Below are 19,347 nucleotides of genomic sequence, written 5' to 3' on the forward strand. Positions count from 1 at the left end.
GTGAAGAAAGAAAGTTTGTAGCATCATGATTATTTTATCGTGTTAACTTTATAAAATTTAATTTTTCATCTTTATTTCTTTTATAATAATCACAAAATGATTATCACCCAAATCCGTCATAATTGGAACGTTGCACACTTTATTGATATAAAGGCACTCGATTAGTAACCGAGACAGCACACAATATTTATAAAATATTTATAATAATTATTTGAATGTTTCATAAATATTTACCAAAATATGCAGTTCATAAATATTTTCGTAATCTTAGATTGAATAGATCATAAAGATTTATTATAAAAATATTCATATAATATTATTAAAAAATAAATATAGTGGAGGCAAATTAGGTTTTTATCTCGAAACCGGTTAAAACTACTCGGATTTGAACTTTTTTTTTTTTTAATGAAGGTAATTAGAAACACTACAATGTTTATGGGTTAAAAATTGACGCTAATTGTTAATTTAATAAATTTTTATTTAATAATTATTTAATAAATTAAAGAATTTGTTGCTTGGTTCTTTTTGGTCTTAAAATATTCTATGGACCGTGCCCTATCAGGATATGCAACTTAGGATTTTGTTGCTCGCTCCTAACTGCAAATAAACAAATTATTTATAGTGGAGGCAAATTAGGTTTTTATCTCGGAACCGGTTAAAACTACTCGGATTTAAACGTTTTTTTTTAATGTAGGTAATTAAAAACAAAATCATACGTTGCATATTCTGGTAGGGCACGGTCCATAGAATATTTAAATAACACAAAGACCCGAGCAACAAATTCTTTTAGTTGGTTCTTCGCCATCGAAGTCGTAGGTAACGGTCGACGCGGAGATAAATAATTTGTTTATTTGCAGTTAGGGGCGAGCAAAAAAATCGTAAGTTGCATATTTTGATAGGGCACGGTCCATAAAATATTTAAATAATAAAAAGACCCGAGCAACAAATTCTTTTAGTTAGTTCTTAGCCATCGAAGCGTAGGTAACGGTCAACGCGGAGATAAATAATTTGTTTATTTGCAGTTAGGGTCGAGCAACAAAATCGTAAGTTGCATATTCTGATAGGACACGGTCCATAGAATATTTTAAGACCAAAAAGAGCCGTGCAACAAATTCTTTAATTTATTAAATAATTATTGAATAAAATTTTATTAAATAAACAATTACCGTCAATTTTTAACCCATAAACATTGTAGTATATATATTTATGAATATTTATCATAAATATTGTGTACTGTGGAAAAGTTCTGACGGTATATGTATATGCCGTTACCTACTGAGCCGTTACCTACCACGCTTGCCCCTGCAAAATCTGCCGTGCAACCCGTCGTACTGCCTAATATGTATCTACATCACCCTTACATAATTCTAGTTCTTGAATTTCCATTATGTACATAATTTTAATTTTTGAATTTCTATTATGTACATAATTTTAATTCTTGAATTTCAATTATGTACATAATTTTAATTCTTAAATTTCTATTATGTACATAATTTTAATTTCCGAATTTTTATGCATTGTCACGGCTTTTTGCACTCCCGGACCGCGCCGGGACGTGTGCCGGATCAAAAGGGGAAACGGAGAGAAAGGTGACAGGCCTCTCCGACGAGAACCCTCGCACCTTCGACACTTCGCGAAACGATTTTGTTGTTGGGCGCCAGACGCGTAAATTCGCGTCCGCGAAATCGCGAAAGAAAATCGAGACGAGACGCGAAACGAAACGTGCGGACGTGCGAGGAATCGACTAGCTCGACCTAAGGGCTGGGGCGGGGGTGATGAAGGGCAACGCGATATGGGCGGGGTGACACCCAATAAATAAGGCTACGAACTCAAGCGATTAACAATTAAAAAAAAATAACGTTTATTTTTTAGTAACTCGCGGGTGAAACAATACATGCCAATTCGGCTTCAGTCAATCGAACAAATCAAATAATTAATTAATCGCGCGAGCGTCAGAAATGAAACAACAAAAATAATGATAGCGCGGACGCCAGAAATGAACGGAGTATCACGTTATCGTATAGTAAACGCGCAGAATGCGCTGCGATTAGATTAGAGAAATACAATAGGAGGAAACTTATAAATAATATGGAGCATCGACAATAAACACGAAATAATCCCGGAAATAGAAAATCTGGTCTCGCAGGAAAGATCGCGAGAGGACGGTACGTCACGCTTGGAGCGTGTGAACGCCACGTATAGAGTCGCACGAGAATTCTGTCGCCAATTATCTTAAGCCTAACGCCAGTGGAATCGTGGTGTAAGCCGCGGCTCAACGTAATAAGGACCGTACGCAACGCAATAACGCGAGAAATATTCCGGCGCGATCGCCAAGAGACGCGAAATCTTATAACTAACGCAAAAATACGGACTTAATTTAACGCACGTAATAACTAAAGTCAACGCAAGTCATTCTGATCGAATTCGGCACATTGTCTCCCGTGACTTTCGAACGCGAAGAATGATACGCCGAAGTACTCGGCATAGCGCGAAATACTGGAACGAACGCGAGGAAAAATATGCGGAATTACCGCGAGCAATAATAATACGCAATCACGACGGCACTGAGCCGATCGCGAGAATAGAGTAAATCACGCGAATAACGTTCTCCCGCCCGCACGACTACTTCTTACACGCAATTACCGAAACACGCATCCGAACATAACTATCCTGACACGCATAACTTTCTAAGGCAATTAGCCCACCTAAACGGCACGTTGACGCGATTGATGTGCCGACGCAGACAACATTCCGACCTACGCAATATTTGGTAATTCGATACGCCGTGAACACCGTGTGCGCGAGACGCAACCGCGAGCGCGGACGTTACACGAAAACGGACTCGCATTACCGGATTTCGCCAACAAATCTATCGCGATCTCCAGAGGCTTGTTATCACGTCGTTATCGCGATTCCGCGGCCACGATACCATCCCGAGGCCCTTCGCTCTCGCTGTCGATCGCCATTCGATACTCGGTCTCAAAGAACCGTACGTGTCGCAATTTTACAAACGTAATCCCGGACGAGAGCGCGCACCGGAGGGCGGCGTCGTGGCGTTACATGTCGGTATTAAGTACTTGCAGACAACCTCACCGATGCGATGCCTCCTCGTAGGGTTCCCCGCCGTCACCTCGTACCACGTCGTCGCAGAACGAAACGAATACCCGACTCGGGGCGGCTATCGCGAATCTTAAGGAAACTTTTCGTGTTCGGCCTCGCCGACGGACGACCAGAGAGTGTCTCGCTAAATCCACTCGATTGCGGAATCGATGTGGCACCAGGGTGCGTTCGGTTTGGACGCTCACGCGCTGTAAGCGCTTATGAGCGTTACTCACGTCGTTCGCTTTGGAGTTGTAAGCGCTTACGGATCGACTAATGACGTCATCGTGACGTCATAACTTCTGCTGACAAACGCTTATTTCTGCAAGGTAGGGCAGTGTGAGCGTGATCAAGCGTAAGCGCTTACGTTCATTTCGGAACGCATTGTTAGCGGATTGCATATCAACAAACATGTCGTTGAATCGAATTATAGACGTAAAAATTGTAACGATATTCCAATTTCCAGCATTTAACGCAGTGGCTTTTCCTACACTGAATTTCTCACAAATAGATCTGTACATAATTTAAATATTAAGCAAGGAAAAATTATATGCATACACAAATATAAATTAAAATTTGAATAAACGAAATATAGGCTCTCTTGAATAAATCAAATAAAGGGAAGTGAGAGAGGCAATCAGAGCCACGCGCGGTAATTAATGCGCAATCAAAATAAGTCAATAATAAAATATATTATGTTAATACTTTTTTGTGTCATCTTCAGCGTAAAAATGAAAATAATACATGAACATTTCAGACGATAAATTACAGTCAATCGCGATGAAATGAGTCAATCAGTAGAAAAGCGCAGTCAAATCAATAAAATAAAATTCGTACGAATGTTCGGTAGTCTGTCAGGATATGCAAATGCTTCGAATCGATCGCACCTTCGACGTTTACTCTCAGGTTGGAAAACCAGACCAGGTAGAAAGGAGAGATTCGATTGTCCTTTCTAAACCGTGAATTGGAGTCGCAATATGTTAAAAAACGCAATGTATCAGTATTAAAATTACAATCACAAATTCTTACTTACGGACCATTACAGACCAGTAAGTTGCAGTGTTAAAATAATGTATCTGTCGCTCTAGCATGTCGTGAGTGAGTGAAGCGTTGATAGAAATCGGAAGGTTAACATAATAAAAGCGGTGTGTGCATGAGTTAATGGTGGGGATAAATATTCACAACGAATAACTCTAAATTTGTGATAACCTATCAATAACGTTCAAATAAGTATCCGGTAAATCTTCCGTGTCCGTCTGCAAATTCAATCCATTTTCCTGTCTCTTTATGCACAGCATCTCGAAAATTAAGCGTTTATAAAAATACGATTTATTATCTAGAATTTCCACATTATCCCAATCAAAATTATGATTTAATGCTAATCTATGATTTGTTATAACAGAATGATTAGATGTATTCCAATTTATATATGGTTCTGGTGTTCCTTAATTCTTGTTTGTAATTTTCTGCTCGTTTGGCCTACATAAAGATGCGTCGCAATCATTACAGTTAATTTTGTATACTACGTTACATTGTTTAGAACGTGGGAGACTATTCTTATGAGCTTTTATGAAGGTTCGCATTTTGTTTAAGCTATTATACGATAATCTCACTTTCAGATCCCTTGTTATGTTCTTAAATTGTTCTGTTTAAAAAATCGTTGTGAATTTTTATCTCCACCATTAAAACCCAGTTTCACAAGTGTCGGTTAACTTTTAATCTTAGATTAACTCACTCTTAATTCGCCTCCTTCTAACGTTCCCCTTAGAAAAAGACGAAGAGTGAGTTAATCTAAGATTAAAAGTTAACCGACACTTGTAAAACTGGCCCTAACTCATGTATACACCGCTTTTATTATGTTAACCTTCCAATTTCTACCAACGCTTCACTCACTCACAACACGTCAGAGCGACAGGTACATTTTAACACTGCGACTTACTGGTCTGTAATGCTCCGTAAGTAAGAATTTGTGATTGTAATTTTAATACTGATACATTGCGTTTTTAACATATTGCGACTCCGATTCACGGTTTAGAAAGGACAATCGAATTTCTCCTTTCTACCTGGTCTTCCAACCTGAGAGTAAACGTCGAAGATGCGATCGATTCGGAGCATTTGCATATCGGCATATCCTGACAGACTACCAAAGATTCGTATGAATTTTATTTTATTGATTTGACTGCGCTTTTCTACTGATTGACTCATTTTGTCGCGTTTGACTGTAATTTATTGTCTAAAATTTTCATGTATTATTTTCATTTTTACGCTCTGAAGATGACACAAAAAAAGTGTCGAAACGTCCGAATTTGTATTAACTAATATATATATTTTATTATTGACTTATTTTGATTGCGCATTAATTACCGCGCGTGGCTCTGATTGCCTCTCTTACTTCCCTTTATTTGATTTAAAAATTGAAACAACAATGTGTAATAATAATATTAATAACATACCGATATGAATCTGGGGTGGCCATTTTCCATATAGCGATAAATAATTGTTTTTCAGGTGATATTGTTTTACGTCCTGATTTTGATCTTAGTAATTTAGGTTTTAAAATTTGTAGAATAAAATTAAATGTTGCTTGCTTTATTCTAAAAAAAGGGTTTATTTTAAAAATTAAATATTCTTCCTCATCGAATAATAATTTTAATAATGTTATTATTTGCTCAAATATAACACACAATAACCTATCGTTTGCCATTTTGACGTGCTCATAGTCGCTTACATTGCCAAAACGAACGACATTTCTTACTATTGTGTAAGCGCTCAGATACCAAATCAAACGATTGAAAACAGCGCTTATAAGCGTGAGCGCTTACAGCGCGTGAGCGTCCAAACCAAACGCACCCTGTGTGGCACCCCCTTCCGTAGGGGCGCGCCAACCAATCGGGAGCGAGCTTGCAAGCTCGCGCGATAATTTAACGCAGGATCGTCGTAAGGTGGATCCTTCGGGGGCGCGCAACGGTCCCTCGGCGGCGTAGCGACTCCTTCAATTCATCCCTGGACAGCGGACTGGACTTCGTTCTAGCCGGTGTGCCTCCGGTTTGACCTCGGGGCGGTGATCAGTCACCCCGCGGGCCGGTATTTCGTGGAGGCAGATTGCTGAGGCCGGGTTTTCCCCAGGCGCCTGGGGCCCCGCTATCGGCGGCCTTGTCCATCGCTGCCTCACGCGCCGCACGCCTGCCGCGTTGCTCTCGCCGCCCGGAATCCCAGTGGTTTCCGCTTTCCGCCTCGCCATCCCTCCTCGGTCCTTGGTCCTCCCGGACCCTTCCGCTAGGTGTATTCCCTCGAAGATTCGTCGTGGTGGGGTGAGGCGCCGCGCGTATTACGATTACATAAAAATAAAACAATAGTCAAAACGCGGAAATGATATAAATTTTTGACCTCTGGAGATCTCGTCGTCGCCTCTCTGGCTCGTCCCTGGGCGCGAATTTCCGCGCCTTGTGACGGCGGCGGGGCACTGCCACAAAGCGCCGAGCCGCAACGTCACAGCACATAATTTTAATTCTTGAATTTTTATGTACGTAATTTTAATTATTGAATTTCTATTATGTACATAAGTTTAATTCATAAATTTCCATTATGTACATAATGGAAATTCAAGAATTAAAATTATGTACATAAGTTTAATTCTTAAATTTCCATTATGTACATAATGGAAATTCAAGAATTAAAATTATGTACATAATAAAAATCCAATAATTAAAATTATGTACATAAAAATTCAAAAATAAAAATTATGTGCATAAAAATTCGGGAATTAAAATTATGTGCATAATAGAAATTCAAGAATTAAAATTATGTACATAATTAAAATTCAAGAATTAAAATTATGTACATAATAGAAATTCAAGAATTAAAATTATGTAGGGGAGACCGGGGCTAAACAGTCCGTTTTTTTTCGGTGCCGATTTTTAACAACAAAATAAACAATTGTAGTTAAATGTGGTATACCACTGTAAAGAGTGAACCTTTAGCTACAAAATTTATATAGGAAATTTTTGTCTACGTCGCTTTGTTTAACCGGTATAGAGCAAAAACGACAACGGTGGAAAAATTAAAATCTCAAAAATGCCGGGGTATAACAGTCTGCACTGCATTTTCAATACATATACGTACATCTAATCCTAAAAAATAATAGGATACATTTTAATAATTGTTTTTTAAGAGAAAAATATAAAAATTTATTTAAAATTTTTATGCAAAACATTATTAAAAAATAGTTACGAGGGTTCCTCTTTCCGCAGAAGTCACTCGCCCGACTGTTTCACCCCTCGACGTCCGATGACTCTATTCGGTGTCTGAACGGTTGTAATTCCCGTCTCATTCATATTCCATATGCAGTGAGCCCAAAAATGCCTTGGAAATGCACTCGGACTGCTTACTGACCGATTAGCCCCAAACATAAGTCAGGTTTGATCGCCCACGAAATATTAGACGTCAACGATAATGAAAAAACTACACTGGATTCGTGTTCACCATGCATTACTCTTTATAATCACGTACCTCGAGATTTGGGGAGCAAATATTATTGCAGATATTACAAAATTTCCACGCGCAGAAAATGTAACTTTCACTTTCCGAAAACACGTTTGCCCTCGTAAAAATCATAACACGGCAGGTAACCTGCCGAAACTCCGTTGGTCACATGAGTACTATAAGCAGCGTTTACAATGTTAATAGCGAGTTCGCACAATATACAGATTCCGAGATATTTGATTAGACGTATTTACCCCGTAGACGTTTTAACCCCGGTCTCCCCTACATAATAGAAATTCAAGAATTAGAATTATGTACATAAAAATTCTAAAATTAAATTTATGTACATAATAAAAATTCTAGAATTAAAAATTATGTACATAATACAAAATCGGCAATTACAATTATGTGCATAATTTTAATTCCCGAAAAAATTTTATGTCATAACATAAAATAAATTCAGAATTAATATTTTGTTTAGACATAATTTTAATTCTGCATTTTCAATTATGTAATAGCTTAATAATAATTCGATGAATTATAAATATGTCTAGACGTAAAATAATTTCTTTTCTTTGAGTATCAATTTAATTTGGTAGAATTTTTATGATAGTATTAAATAGCAAAACGGCGTGCCATACAGAGGAAAGACATAGAGCTGAAAGAAATCTTAGACGGTGACAAACAGTTGTCATTAAAATTAAAACAAGTTTAAATACCAGGCTTTTCAACGACACTTTATTGTGATACGTCTACACCGGTCATGCGTCCCTTCGTCACTGAACCATTTAGATGGCAGTTATTTCAAGCCCTGCATGGTCTGGCGCATCCCGGGATTAAAGCAACGACGAGACTAGTAAAGCAGAAATATGTATGGCCATGCATACAACAAGACAGTCGCAAATGGGCACAAGCATGCTTGCAGTATCAGAAAACCAAAATGTTTAGACATACAGTCACACTGACAAGAAATTTCCTAGCGCCCACAAGAAGATTTCAATATATCCATGTGGATATAGTGGGCCCGATGCCAATTTTACTGGGATACAAATATTGCCTAACGATAGTAAGGCTAACCTTGATGAACATCAGACCTGCCTGGAAAGAAGGTCTTCAAGCCACACCAGCGGAAATAATCTATGGGGAATCCATACAATTACCTGGACAATTTCTGGACGAAGAAAACACAGAGGATCATATGACAGAAGGTTTTGCTACACAATTAAAGAAAATAATGAGAAACTGACGACCAAAAATTAGAAGACATGGTCAAAAAACTACGTTTATACACAAGGACTTAGCTACATCACAGCAAGTTTTTCTGAGACATGACGCGCCGACAAGAGCTTTCCAGACACCATAGTCTTATCAAGTCCTCAGTAGAGGAGAGAAAACTTATATAGCCGTATTTATAGTCCTTCCTTGAGTAAGGGGGGATTTCTTGTTCCTTATTCTACACTTCATAAATTTTAAGGTTCCTTGATCGATCAAGGAAGGTTAATAAAATGTAGAATAACTAATAAGAAACAAGAAATCTTTATTCCTCAAGAAAAAACTATGAATACGGCTAATAAACTCCGCATAAACGGACGAGCTGTTCGAGTATCGGTAGACAGGCTGAAACCGGCTTACGTGCTGGAACAAGAAGAAGAAGGAGCGCCTTAATGCGAGCAAAGCCCCGAGAAGACGCAGCCAACACGTACGAGAAGCGGACGAGCGTCACGTCCACCAATCCGTTTTCAAGACGGACTTTAAATCAACCAAGGGGGTGATGTGGCGGCCAAATTTTCATAGCACCACGGGGCACCACGCCGCGAAGCTACGCGCCTGGCGAGCTGCCGCTCGAGCACGCCGTACGGCCAAGCCGCCGCGTCAGATCACACTGGGGAACTATAAGAAGACCACCTGCTGAGCCTTCTCTCAACTTGAGACGCTTTTACAACGGGCTATCAATCGAGATTACGGTTAGAAAACAGTTCCTACGGAACTATAGAGCAAGTTCCTTGAGGGCCTCTAAATCAGCAAGCTTCTTAGGCCTCTGCAAAACGGGGTGTGCCCCAGGCTTCTGATGACAGAGAGAGCTCCGGGCCTTCGGTTTCAAACTACATCACACTCGGCAAGCTATCACGAAGCAGCGTGGCTGTCCCAACCACGGACAACCGCCTGCTTCAAGTCCGCCGGCCGCTCCAAGGACTCGGCCTTCCATCAAGCCAACGCCGGAGACGTTTCAACCACTTCTCGAAAAGAAAGTGGAATCTTTCCGAGAGTAGAAGTTAATCCCTTTTGACCTGTCGGGCTTGCCAGAACTACGCTCCTGGGAACATCACTTGACGGAGTTAGCGCACCAAAGCAGAAGTGCCAGCAGACGCAGACCGACTCTTTGCCACCTACACTGGTGGTGTTCGATCCACCGAGTCCGCTGCCAAACACGCCCAAACGGATGACTAGGACTCCGGGCAAGGGCTTGATTCCTAAATGATACACTAGGATCAGCAGTCGGAGACGCTCCTTATTAAGGGAGTTATTCGGAGAATAACTTCTCCTTGCATAGCGTATCCGGAGACAATACACTCCGGGCGCCTTGCACACGTGCTTCGCACGTCGCCCCGCATCTCGCGGGGCCCCCAAAACAAACCAAAAATAACTCGCAGGTTCTCTTCGGGCGTCACTAGATCACAATATAAATTGTAGGGCTGAGACCGTAAGTACTGACATACCCACAGTTGTCAAGGACATGACCCTGAGTAACTTTTCCTTATAACTTAATCGTCGCTCATTGCTTATTTAAAAGTTATGAACAAAACAAGTTTGAGAAATATAACAGTTTATGTCGATACTAAGGAAAGTAATTTGCTGATATGTGTGTATAGACAGTACACATGTAGGCGAGAGAAGGACTGCTCCTCTTCCGAAAGCAGGGGTGGGTAGGGGTGGACCTCGCTTCGCGTGGAAAGTTGAAAACCCGAATCGTACAATAATAGACCTTGTTTCGCTCTATAAGTGGGGTAGGATGAACTTTGTTTTGCGTGAAAAGTACAATGCTGTCCAGAAAACCATCTACGTGAACCGTGGTCCTTCTCCACTTATCCCCCTACACGTGTATTCCCACCCCGAAAGCAGAGCATACTATTTATTTCTCTGTTTGTAAAATTTTGTAAACACTCTGAATTGGTACGTGTGAAGGACATTACTACTATTAGTAACTGCTTCGTTTTTTATTGATAACTTTTAAATAAGCAATGAGCGACAATTAAGTTATAAGGAAAGTTACTCAGGATCATGTCCTTGACAACATATATCAAGGTTAAGGTCATCGGAGGTGGGTCCCTTATTCGGTATATTTACTTCAATATTAACTGTTAGTACTCATTGTCAGACATTTTTCAAAAACCTGTTAAATGGTTTCATGACAGAACGCTGATAGCATAACTGCGAGCATTGCACGCGTGGAAAATTGTAACTGTACAGAAGTTTTATAGATATATGTAACAAAAAGAGATACAGAATGGTATGATGACGGGGATAATAACGTTTCTTAAATAGATATTTCAATATTAAAACTTTGTATCGTAATATCTTCAAGGCTGCGGGCAAATAGAAAAAAATTAAAAATATTTTTGTGATATAATTCAGACCCCCAAGCTATATCGATTACAATTAACAGGAACTCGATCGGTCTAGCCATTTCTTAGATAGAGTCCAATATTCTCACTTACTCGCAACTGGCCGACTCGCGTCAAGGGAACAAATGTATTTCTGTAATCACGGAAGTTTTTATCACGCACAGCTAGAATGACATTTATATAAGTTGCTGCAACTTTGTAAGTATATACTGATATTTTTAAAATTTTTATTAATGTATATATTTCTTATTTTTATACATATATAATTTTTATACGTTTTAATTTTACTTTTAATTTTTTTAAATCAATTATTACAGAAAATCAAAATTATTTGGCATATTATATAATACTTCGAAGAAACATCTTTTGATACTTCGTATAACTTTTGTAGAAGAAATATATATGCACATCACACAGGATTATTATTATAAAAAAAACCTCATAAAGAACAAAGATTCAAAGAAGCTACAATATGTACGCATGTTTAAAATAGAACCAGATTTTAAAAAATTAAAGGTAAATTGGATGAGAAGTACAAACATTAATAGATATTTTCATAATATAATAAATATATTTAATACTTACAAAATTACACTGATTAATACACGATAAAATGATGTCATGTGCTGAACTAATGCTCGCAAAGTGACAGCATTTAATATTATTGCTTATCCAACAATATATTGCTTTGCGTGTTAACTTTATTTTGAACTTTTGTTATATCATTCATCTCTAATCTTCTATTTTACTGCAATTTAATTTTTCTTGCTGGCATATTAAACTAAAGTAGCACAAAATAGAAACACGACAGGGGACCTTAACATTGTAGTAAGATACTAATTTTATTTATACACAGAATAATAAGTATAATAAATATAAATGCAACATTACATAAGTCTACATAATTCAACTAGTAATGTCGAATTAAAAATATCCATAACTATATAATTTCACCGCGCGAGCACTTTGTATCAGTCATATTTCATTTTCATATCTTGAAATATCATGACCTTATAGCCTTATATACTATATGTGTAACTGTTATGTAAATGTCATTCTAGCTGTGCACGATAAAAACTTCCATAATTATATATAAAATGTCCTCCAAATGTATTTATCATCGTGATTTATTACGTAAAGATACAAATAGAATGTGTTGCGTGAAGAATGTGTGAACGGGCACGAATAGCGTGTGTATACCGAGATATTTGTAAATCCCGAAAATGGTTTTTTTAAACATAATTTTATTATATTTTATTATATAGTTGAATTCATAGTAAAAAACCTTTAACTTGAAGATAAAAAAATTTATTTTTAAAAATGTTAAATAATAAAAGTTAAAAAAAAAAACAAAAAATGTTCTCTTATTGTTTTAAAGTACTCTTAAAATTATCTCATTTTTATTTAAAAATTATTTTTCTATTTATTAGTTTTCTATCTAGTACACTAGGAAAAAAAATTAGTGCCTCCAACAAAACTGTTTAGTTGAGACGGTTTTTAACAGCAACCAAATATCTTGTTTTTCTTAACAAATTATTTAGCTACTTGTGCTAAATGTATTTTTCTGATTTGTTCTGTGGACCAAATAATTTTGTTCTTAGACTTCACATACAAAAATTAAGCATTTTAGTTATTTACCCGCGTAAATACTACTAATAATGAAATTTTCTTTTACATAAACTGAAATAATGTCCAATGAGTACAATTTTATTTTTCTATGCATTAAAATTTAGACTTTATATACTAACAAAATATTATAATGCAATAAAGCAATTTATATTACCAAACGCTTTCAACATAACAAAATTTACGTAGTTAAAGATTTTTGGTTGTTATAACAAAAGCAATATGTTATAAGAACAAAATATAAGCAACAAAGATATTTATTTACAGCAACTGACTAGTTTTGTTGGGCATATTTTAATTAAATTATTTTGTTGTTACAACAAAATTTTGGTTCATACAACAAAACATTTTTCCTAGTGTAGTTTTTTATCTTATAGTTTCAACGATATTCGCTCTAAAAAAGAAAAAGACCGATTTTTTTAAAGGGAGGTTTTACCCCGTAAACGTGCAATTGGACACGTATAAAAAAATACGTATCTCTTATTTTGATCTAAAATACAATGTATTAAAAGTTCATCAATATCGGAAGGGGACACTTCCGTGTATTTTCTTTTTAAGTTCCATTTAAGTGACGGATATACGTGCAAACAATAATATTACAATAGTATGTTGAATCAAAGTATACGAATTACTGTCTCAACAGAACTGAAAAATTTAACGTAAAATAATTCGCTTGTTGAGGAAAACAGAACTTTAAAATAATAATACCAAAAGTAAAGATTAGAAAATAACTTCAAAAAATTAGTCGACCCTACTGGCCATTACTTCTTTATTCTTCCTCTTCACAACGTTTCGGCCTCAATCAGGCCCTTTTCAAGTGAGATGTTATACATTATACATCAAGCAACAACCAAATCACGCGTCGCCAGACACCGCGTCCAAACCACATCGTGCGCACGCCAAAACTAAAAACGAATATGTCAAACGAATACGTCAAAAATGTCAAAAATAAGAACCACAGAAGGAATATCAGAATTAAAACGTAGAAGCTTACATAATTGTTGCATCGAAGGAGTGAGATTGTAAAACTCGCGAACATCGCTAGCGTGACCGTGAAGAAATTTATTTTCTCCACACGGTCCACAACGTGCCATATTCAAAGTCGCACTGGCACAAATCATACACAATGACAAATTACATTACAATTAAGTCGTGTTCCCAAAATACCGCAGGACAGGCTAAGATCAAACAAGTTACCGTGTTCTGAAAGTATACAAAAACAAACCGAAATCCTATACAGCCTCGATGACTCGATCGTATATTGCGGGCAAATTCTCCGTGTCTTTTTGGAGGTTGACCGAATCTTGTGGATAGAGCCATTCTGCTTTCCAATGGCCAGTGGGGTCGAGTAATTTTTTGAAGTTGTTATTTATATGTATTGGCGAACTTAATATACTGGATTGTTAAAAATTATAACTTATTTAATTATTAAAAATAGCGATTTTTTTAAAAGAAAAGTTTAGAATAATTATTAGAAAAGATAGAATTGGGATAAAAATCGATATATGCGAAGGACGAGATCCACACATATTTAACCTATTTAAAGGATTTAAAAGTAACTTTTACTACTACAGGAAGAGAGATACAGAAATTTCTTTTCTTTCTTTTTTTTAAGATACAAAAGACAGTATAGATACATTAAGAAAACATGCATTTCCGGGATTTTTTGTGGAAAAAATTACAAACTTTATTTGATGAAAGTTTTCTTTTTTTAAATAATACATTTTTTAGAAATAATAAGAATTTTTTGATAAAAAAATAATGAAGAATATAAAAGATGTCAATTTTTTGTAAACACTTTTTCTTAGAGACGTTTTGTAGCGACCACTGCTGAGACAATTTAAAGACAATTTAAATAATAGAATATAATTTGGTTGAATATCTATATTCGTATAACTACTACATCATATAGTTGTACATAATTCGTGCTTGATTGTACTTTTTACACTATCTATGCTATTAATAAAATCTATAATAAATTGACTAGCTTAATTGGTCTTGGTTAATATTTTGAAGATATTGATCACCTATCAGTCTACGTATTGGAGATATATCTAGAACTTTATTAACTGAAATATAGCAGTCAATTTTCTCATAACATTGTTATTTTCAAAGCGGATAATATTATTTTATAATATATATTATAAATTTCTATATAATAATATAGGAAAATATTTTTCTAAGAATAGAAGAATTAATAATACATTGAGTCGAAGCATCAATAGTATAATACATTATCGTCATTTTGTAATCCTCATATACTCCACAAACCAATAAGATCATTATTATTATCAATTTGACATTTTATGACATTTTCTGATACTGCCCAAGTCATGTACTTTTCGATGACGTTGTTTAGCGATATTAACATTTTACATTTTACTAATCTGTACTGCTTTCGCAATCTGTGGTATTTAATTATTGCTAATTCATTTGCTGTTACAGATAAAGGATCATAATTTATAAGATAACCCACTTGAGCGCAGTTACTCATGAAAGAGCAACATATATTTGTTCACCACTAAATATAGAACTTCCAGAAGTCGCTCAACGTTCGAAAACCGCTCTCAGCTGTTCGGAGTGTCTTTATAGACAACATTTATTTATTTATTTATCTATCTAATTATTATGTTTGACTGTTAAAAAGATGCTTCAGTGGTTTTATTCAAAATAATAACGAGAGTTTTAATGCTCTTGTTTGGAAATATGCTCCAAAAAATACTTCAGGCAAAGCTAAAATCGCTGAAATGCATATGATGGGGTCTTATTTAGCTGTAATCCAGTTTAACGAAGGGTACACTGGATTATTGGAAGTATTGGAAGTTCTAAAGATAAAATTTGGACAACAAGTAACCGAATACCGCGACAAGCAGAATGCGCTCCGTATTTCCGCTGCTGAGCGAAAACCAAAAGCAACGACGCGTGACACTAGATTTCAACAGAGGCATACTTTAAATGAACAGAAAGAGGAGGATGCTGAACATATAATTTGGGAGACTTATTTTATGGTCCTGGAGTAGATGCGCTATGGTATGTTAAAAAATTCCAACGTTATAACATAAATAATTTGTTTTAAAACTAATGCGTTTTTTTCAAAACAAGATTTTTTTAAACTGAGTACACTCATAATTTAGTGAATTTTCAACGAATGCATTTAAAATTTTATGTGAAGGCTTATAATTAGATTATCTTCAGTTGCACGTACGGAATTTTCAATTAAATAATTTGTTTGTTTTTATAACGTTAAAAAACAGGTCAATTTTTCACCAATTTTTTTTCAAGAGTTCGCCATTTTGTAACAAATTATAATTTTTTTAAATCCGTACGTGCAACGTACTAAAACTATTGTCTCATATTTTTAGAAAATACTTGTCTTTTTTGTTTCAGAACTTCTGTTGGTCCGCTACGCATGCGCCCGTTTGACATAATTTTTTTTAGGCGACTCTGTGATTATTGTAGCTATAAATGTTATCTAATATTTTTTCACGAAAATTTCACAAAAAGTAGTTCAAATTATGTACTTTGTGATGTTAGTAAAGTAATTTAGAAAAAATTATTTGTCAAAAAAAATTTTTTTTTAAATAGTCTTTTCTAAAGCTGTTACACTGATTTTCCTCCTTAACGATTATAACATATCGAAAATCGTTTTCTCACAACAAATGCTCTATCCATTACTTAAAACTTAACACTTAAACCATTCTATCGTATGTTCAATTCCCGATGACAGTATTTTTAACATCTGTAAATAATTAATTCGTTATTATTAAAAAATGCATAGCATTTTGTGCAGTTATTATTGTATATATTTCTATAATGTATCTTAATTACAGTAGACATTTATATAATGCTGATGCAAACTTTTGACTGCAATCAATCTGTTTAAGCTTGATAAAGTTAATCCTTAGATCTCGAAGAAATAAATAATAATGCTAATCCAAGCTGTCGATTTGCAATCAGTCCGTTGATACAATTAATCTTGAGATCTTGAGATCTTGCTTTACCAAAAGTATTTAAAAAATTAATTTTAGTTTGTACTAAAAATTAGAATTTCTACTCGGCGTTATATTATTATAACTTATTAACTTGATAGTAAAAATAAGCATATTCAATGTTATAATGTAGAAGATGGGATAGAGAGAAAAAAGAAAGAGGGAGATAAAAAGAAAAGGAGAGGGATTATAATGTATTATGTGCAAATATAAATGTTAATTTATTTTAATTAATTGTTTCTTATTATTTTATAAGCGAAAATCTTTCAACAAGCTAATTAAAATGAAAGACGGTCAATTTCTGAGCAATAATAAAGATGTAAAAAAATGAAAAATAAATAGAAATTTTTGTTTATTAAAAATTCAAAAGTAACAATAAGCTGTTAAACTACTCTCTCAACAAGTTTTTATTCTTAAAATATTCATTAACATTACGACATCATTAACTGTCATCCGCATTGTGAACGCATTAAAAAAACAATGTATTATACATGCTTATTATGTACATTATACATTCAAATATGCGATTCAACAGCAGTGAGACCGCTAAAAGATGTACAGGAAAATGTACACGTGTTTAAGTTCATATGTGTCAATACATCCAAATATGTACGAACATGAGAGTTCCGAACGGGTCTTGAGGTTGCGAGGAACAAAGACTTGAGGGACAAACTCGCTTTGTGTGTGTGCGTGTATACTTACGTCTGACGGAATCTCATTTCACAAAAAAAGTGACTATTTTACTGTTGAGATTTCGAGATGTCAAAATTGATTGCACCGATTTGAATCAGACTGGTTGCAATTTACATGCGCGATATTATTATAAGAAAAATGTCGTTACATATATTTATCATGCCTATAGCTTCTGAGATATTTTAATTAAAAAGTTGATTGACGTGAAAACTTTTAAGTTTAGTGGTACCACGTCGTGATGGAACATAGCTGTACTGGACATAGTATTATTTTTTATGTACTTGGCGTCGCGGTATTACCGTATCGCTTCGTCGTAAACGGAAAGATAACAAAAAAAAATAAACGCGTGGTCGCCACGCGTGTTAGAAGTGAAACTTCTGAAGGAAAGGGCTTTGCCATAACTTTTCTGAAATTAATACAAAAACAATACAACGGCATCAGTCACTCTACGCAGCCGCCTGCAACTCGAAAATGTATTACACGCAGTTCTCACTCTACCCGTCTCGCCAGTGCCGTACGCCTATTAGTCAAATTTTCGTTACACTTTCGAGTTTCGTGTTGCAAAATCGAACTTACTACCGTGTCAAAAGAAGGACCCGTCTCGCCAATGCCATACGCCTATTAGTCGAATTTTCGTTATACTTTTTGTGTCCCAAAATTTGTGTCGCAAAATTCGTAATTTTGTGTTGCAAATCGAACTCACTACCGTGCCTAAAGAAGTTTCACTTCAAAAATAATTTTAGGAAGCTTAAATAATTAAAAATCAACGTTAGTAAAAAAAAAGAGCACAGAGCCGTAACAAAGCGTTATTTTTTTACTGATATAACAAAAAATGTTTGAATAATTGATAGAAATAAATTCTTTCCGATTTCTGAATAAATTGAAAATTTTATTGAAAATAAATAAAAGAATTCGATCATCAAAATATTCTCCATTATTCTTAATGATCTTACATTTTTCGAGCAGCTTGCTAATGTTGTCACGATAAAGACTTGGCGGTTTTGAGACGATAAAACTATGATAAAGGCATTTTTGGACAACTGTCTTGAAGTGTGTATTCGTTAAATGATGTCGTAGCGATCGAAACAAATGATAATCTAAAGAGCTATGTTCGATATAAATAAGCCGCGCGAGGAAGAATTTTTCAGCTCAAAGTGAAGATGACATTCTTTGTCATCTTTACAAAGTGTGGACGATTTTATCATGAAGCAAAATAATTAATCTTACGTTTACCTTACCAGTAAATAGTCTTTTCTTGCTCGATTTTGTCACTCAAATTGATAAGTTACTGTTGGTAGAACTTAGCAATTACTGTTTTTTCTTGATTTAGTATATATATATATATATATATATATATATATATATAAATATATATAAATATATATATATATATATGGGACATTCCATGTCAACCGGAACAGCGCCGTGGCCAAAATTTGAGTGGGTTTAAACATTTTTTTAGGGTGCAAAATTTATGTAAACATATAAGCTTTCGAATACCGAAAGCGCATTTAAAAAAATTTAAAATAGCGGCCTTAATATGGCGCCTAGAATGCAGAGAGTCACATAATAAAAAGTTATAACTTAAAATTTGTAATTGAAAAAAATATGGTCATATTCTGCGTCAAATTTGAAGTATAAATACTTTCTTGCAATTTTTCGATATAACGCATCCTTTTCGAGATAAAAATTCATTAATATCGAAGTGCTGATTAAACTTGGAAGACACGTAACTTGTACACGTGATAGTAGGTTTTGGGGTCACTGAAAACAAATCTGATATGTCAGGTGTGTGTGTGTGTGTGTGTGTGTGTGTGTGTGTGTGTGTGTGTGTG

At 35.3% G+C, this 19,347-nt stretch overlaps 1 protein-coding gene and 1 long non-coding RNA gene across 4 annotated transcripts in view; one reads left to right on the top strand and one right to left on the bottom strand.

Moving 5' to 3' along the window:
- The window catches only part of LOC112468479 (esterase E4-like), a 61,896-nt gene that overhangs the window by 40,569 nt on the left and 1,980 nt on the right, over window positions 1-19,347 (bottom strand). The gene's annotated exons all lie outside the window — the stretch shown is intronic.
- On the top strand, window positions 11,299-17,013 carry LOC112468480. Its single transcript, XR_003042407.1, has 3 exons — window positions 11,299-11,402; window positions 15,276-15,860; window positions 16,218-17,013. It is a non-coding gene; the product is annotated as an uncharacterized LOC112468480 (long non-coding RNA).

Source organism: Temnothorax curvispinosus, unplaced genomic scaffold (assembly GCF_003070985.1).
Source record: "Temnothorax curvispinosus isolate PA1 unplaced genomic scaffold, ASM307098v1 QBEX01018532.1, whole genome shotgun sequence".
In the NCBI taxonomy this organism is placed as follows: Eukaryota; Metazoa; Arthropoda; class Insecta; order Hymenoptera; family Formicidae; genus Temnothorax; species Temnothorax curvispinosus.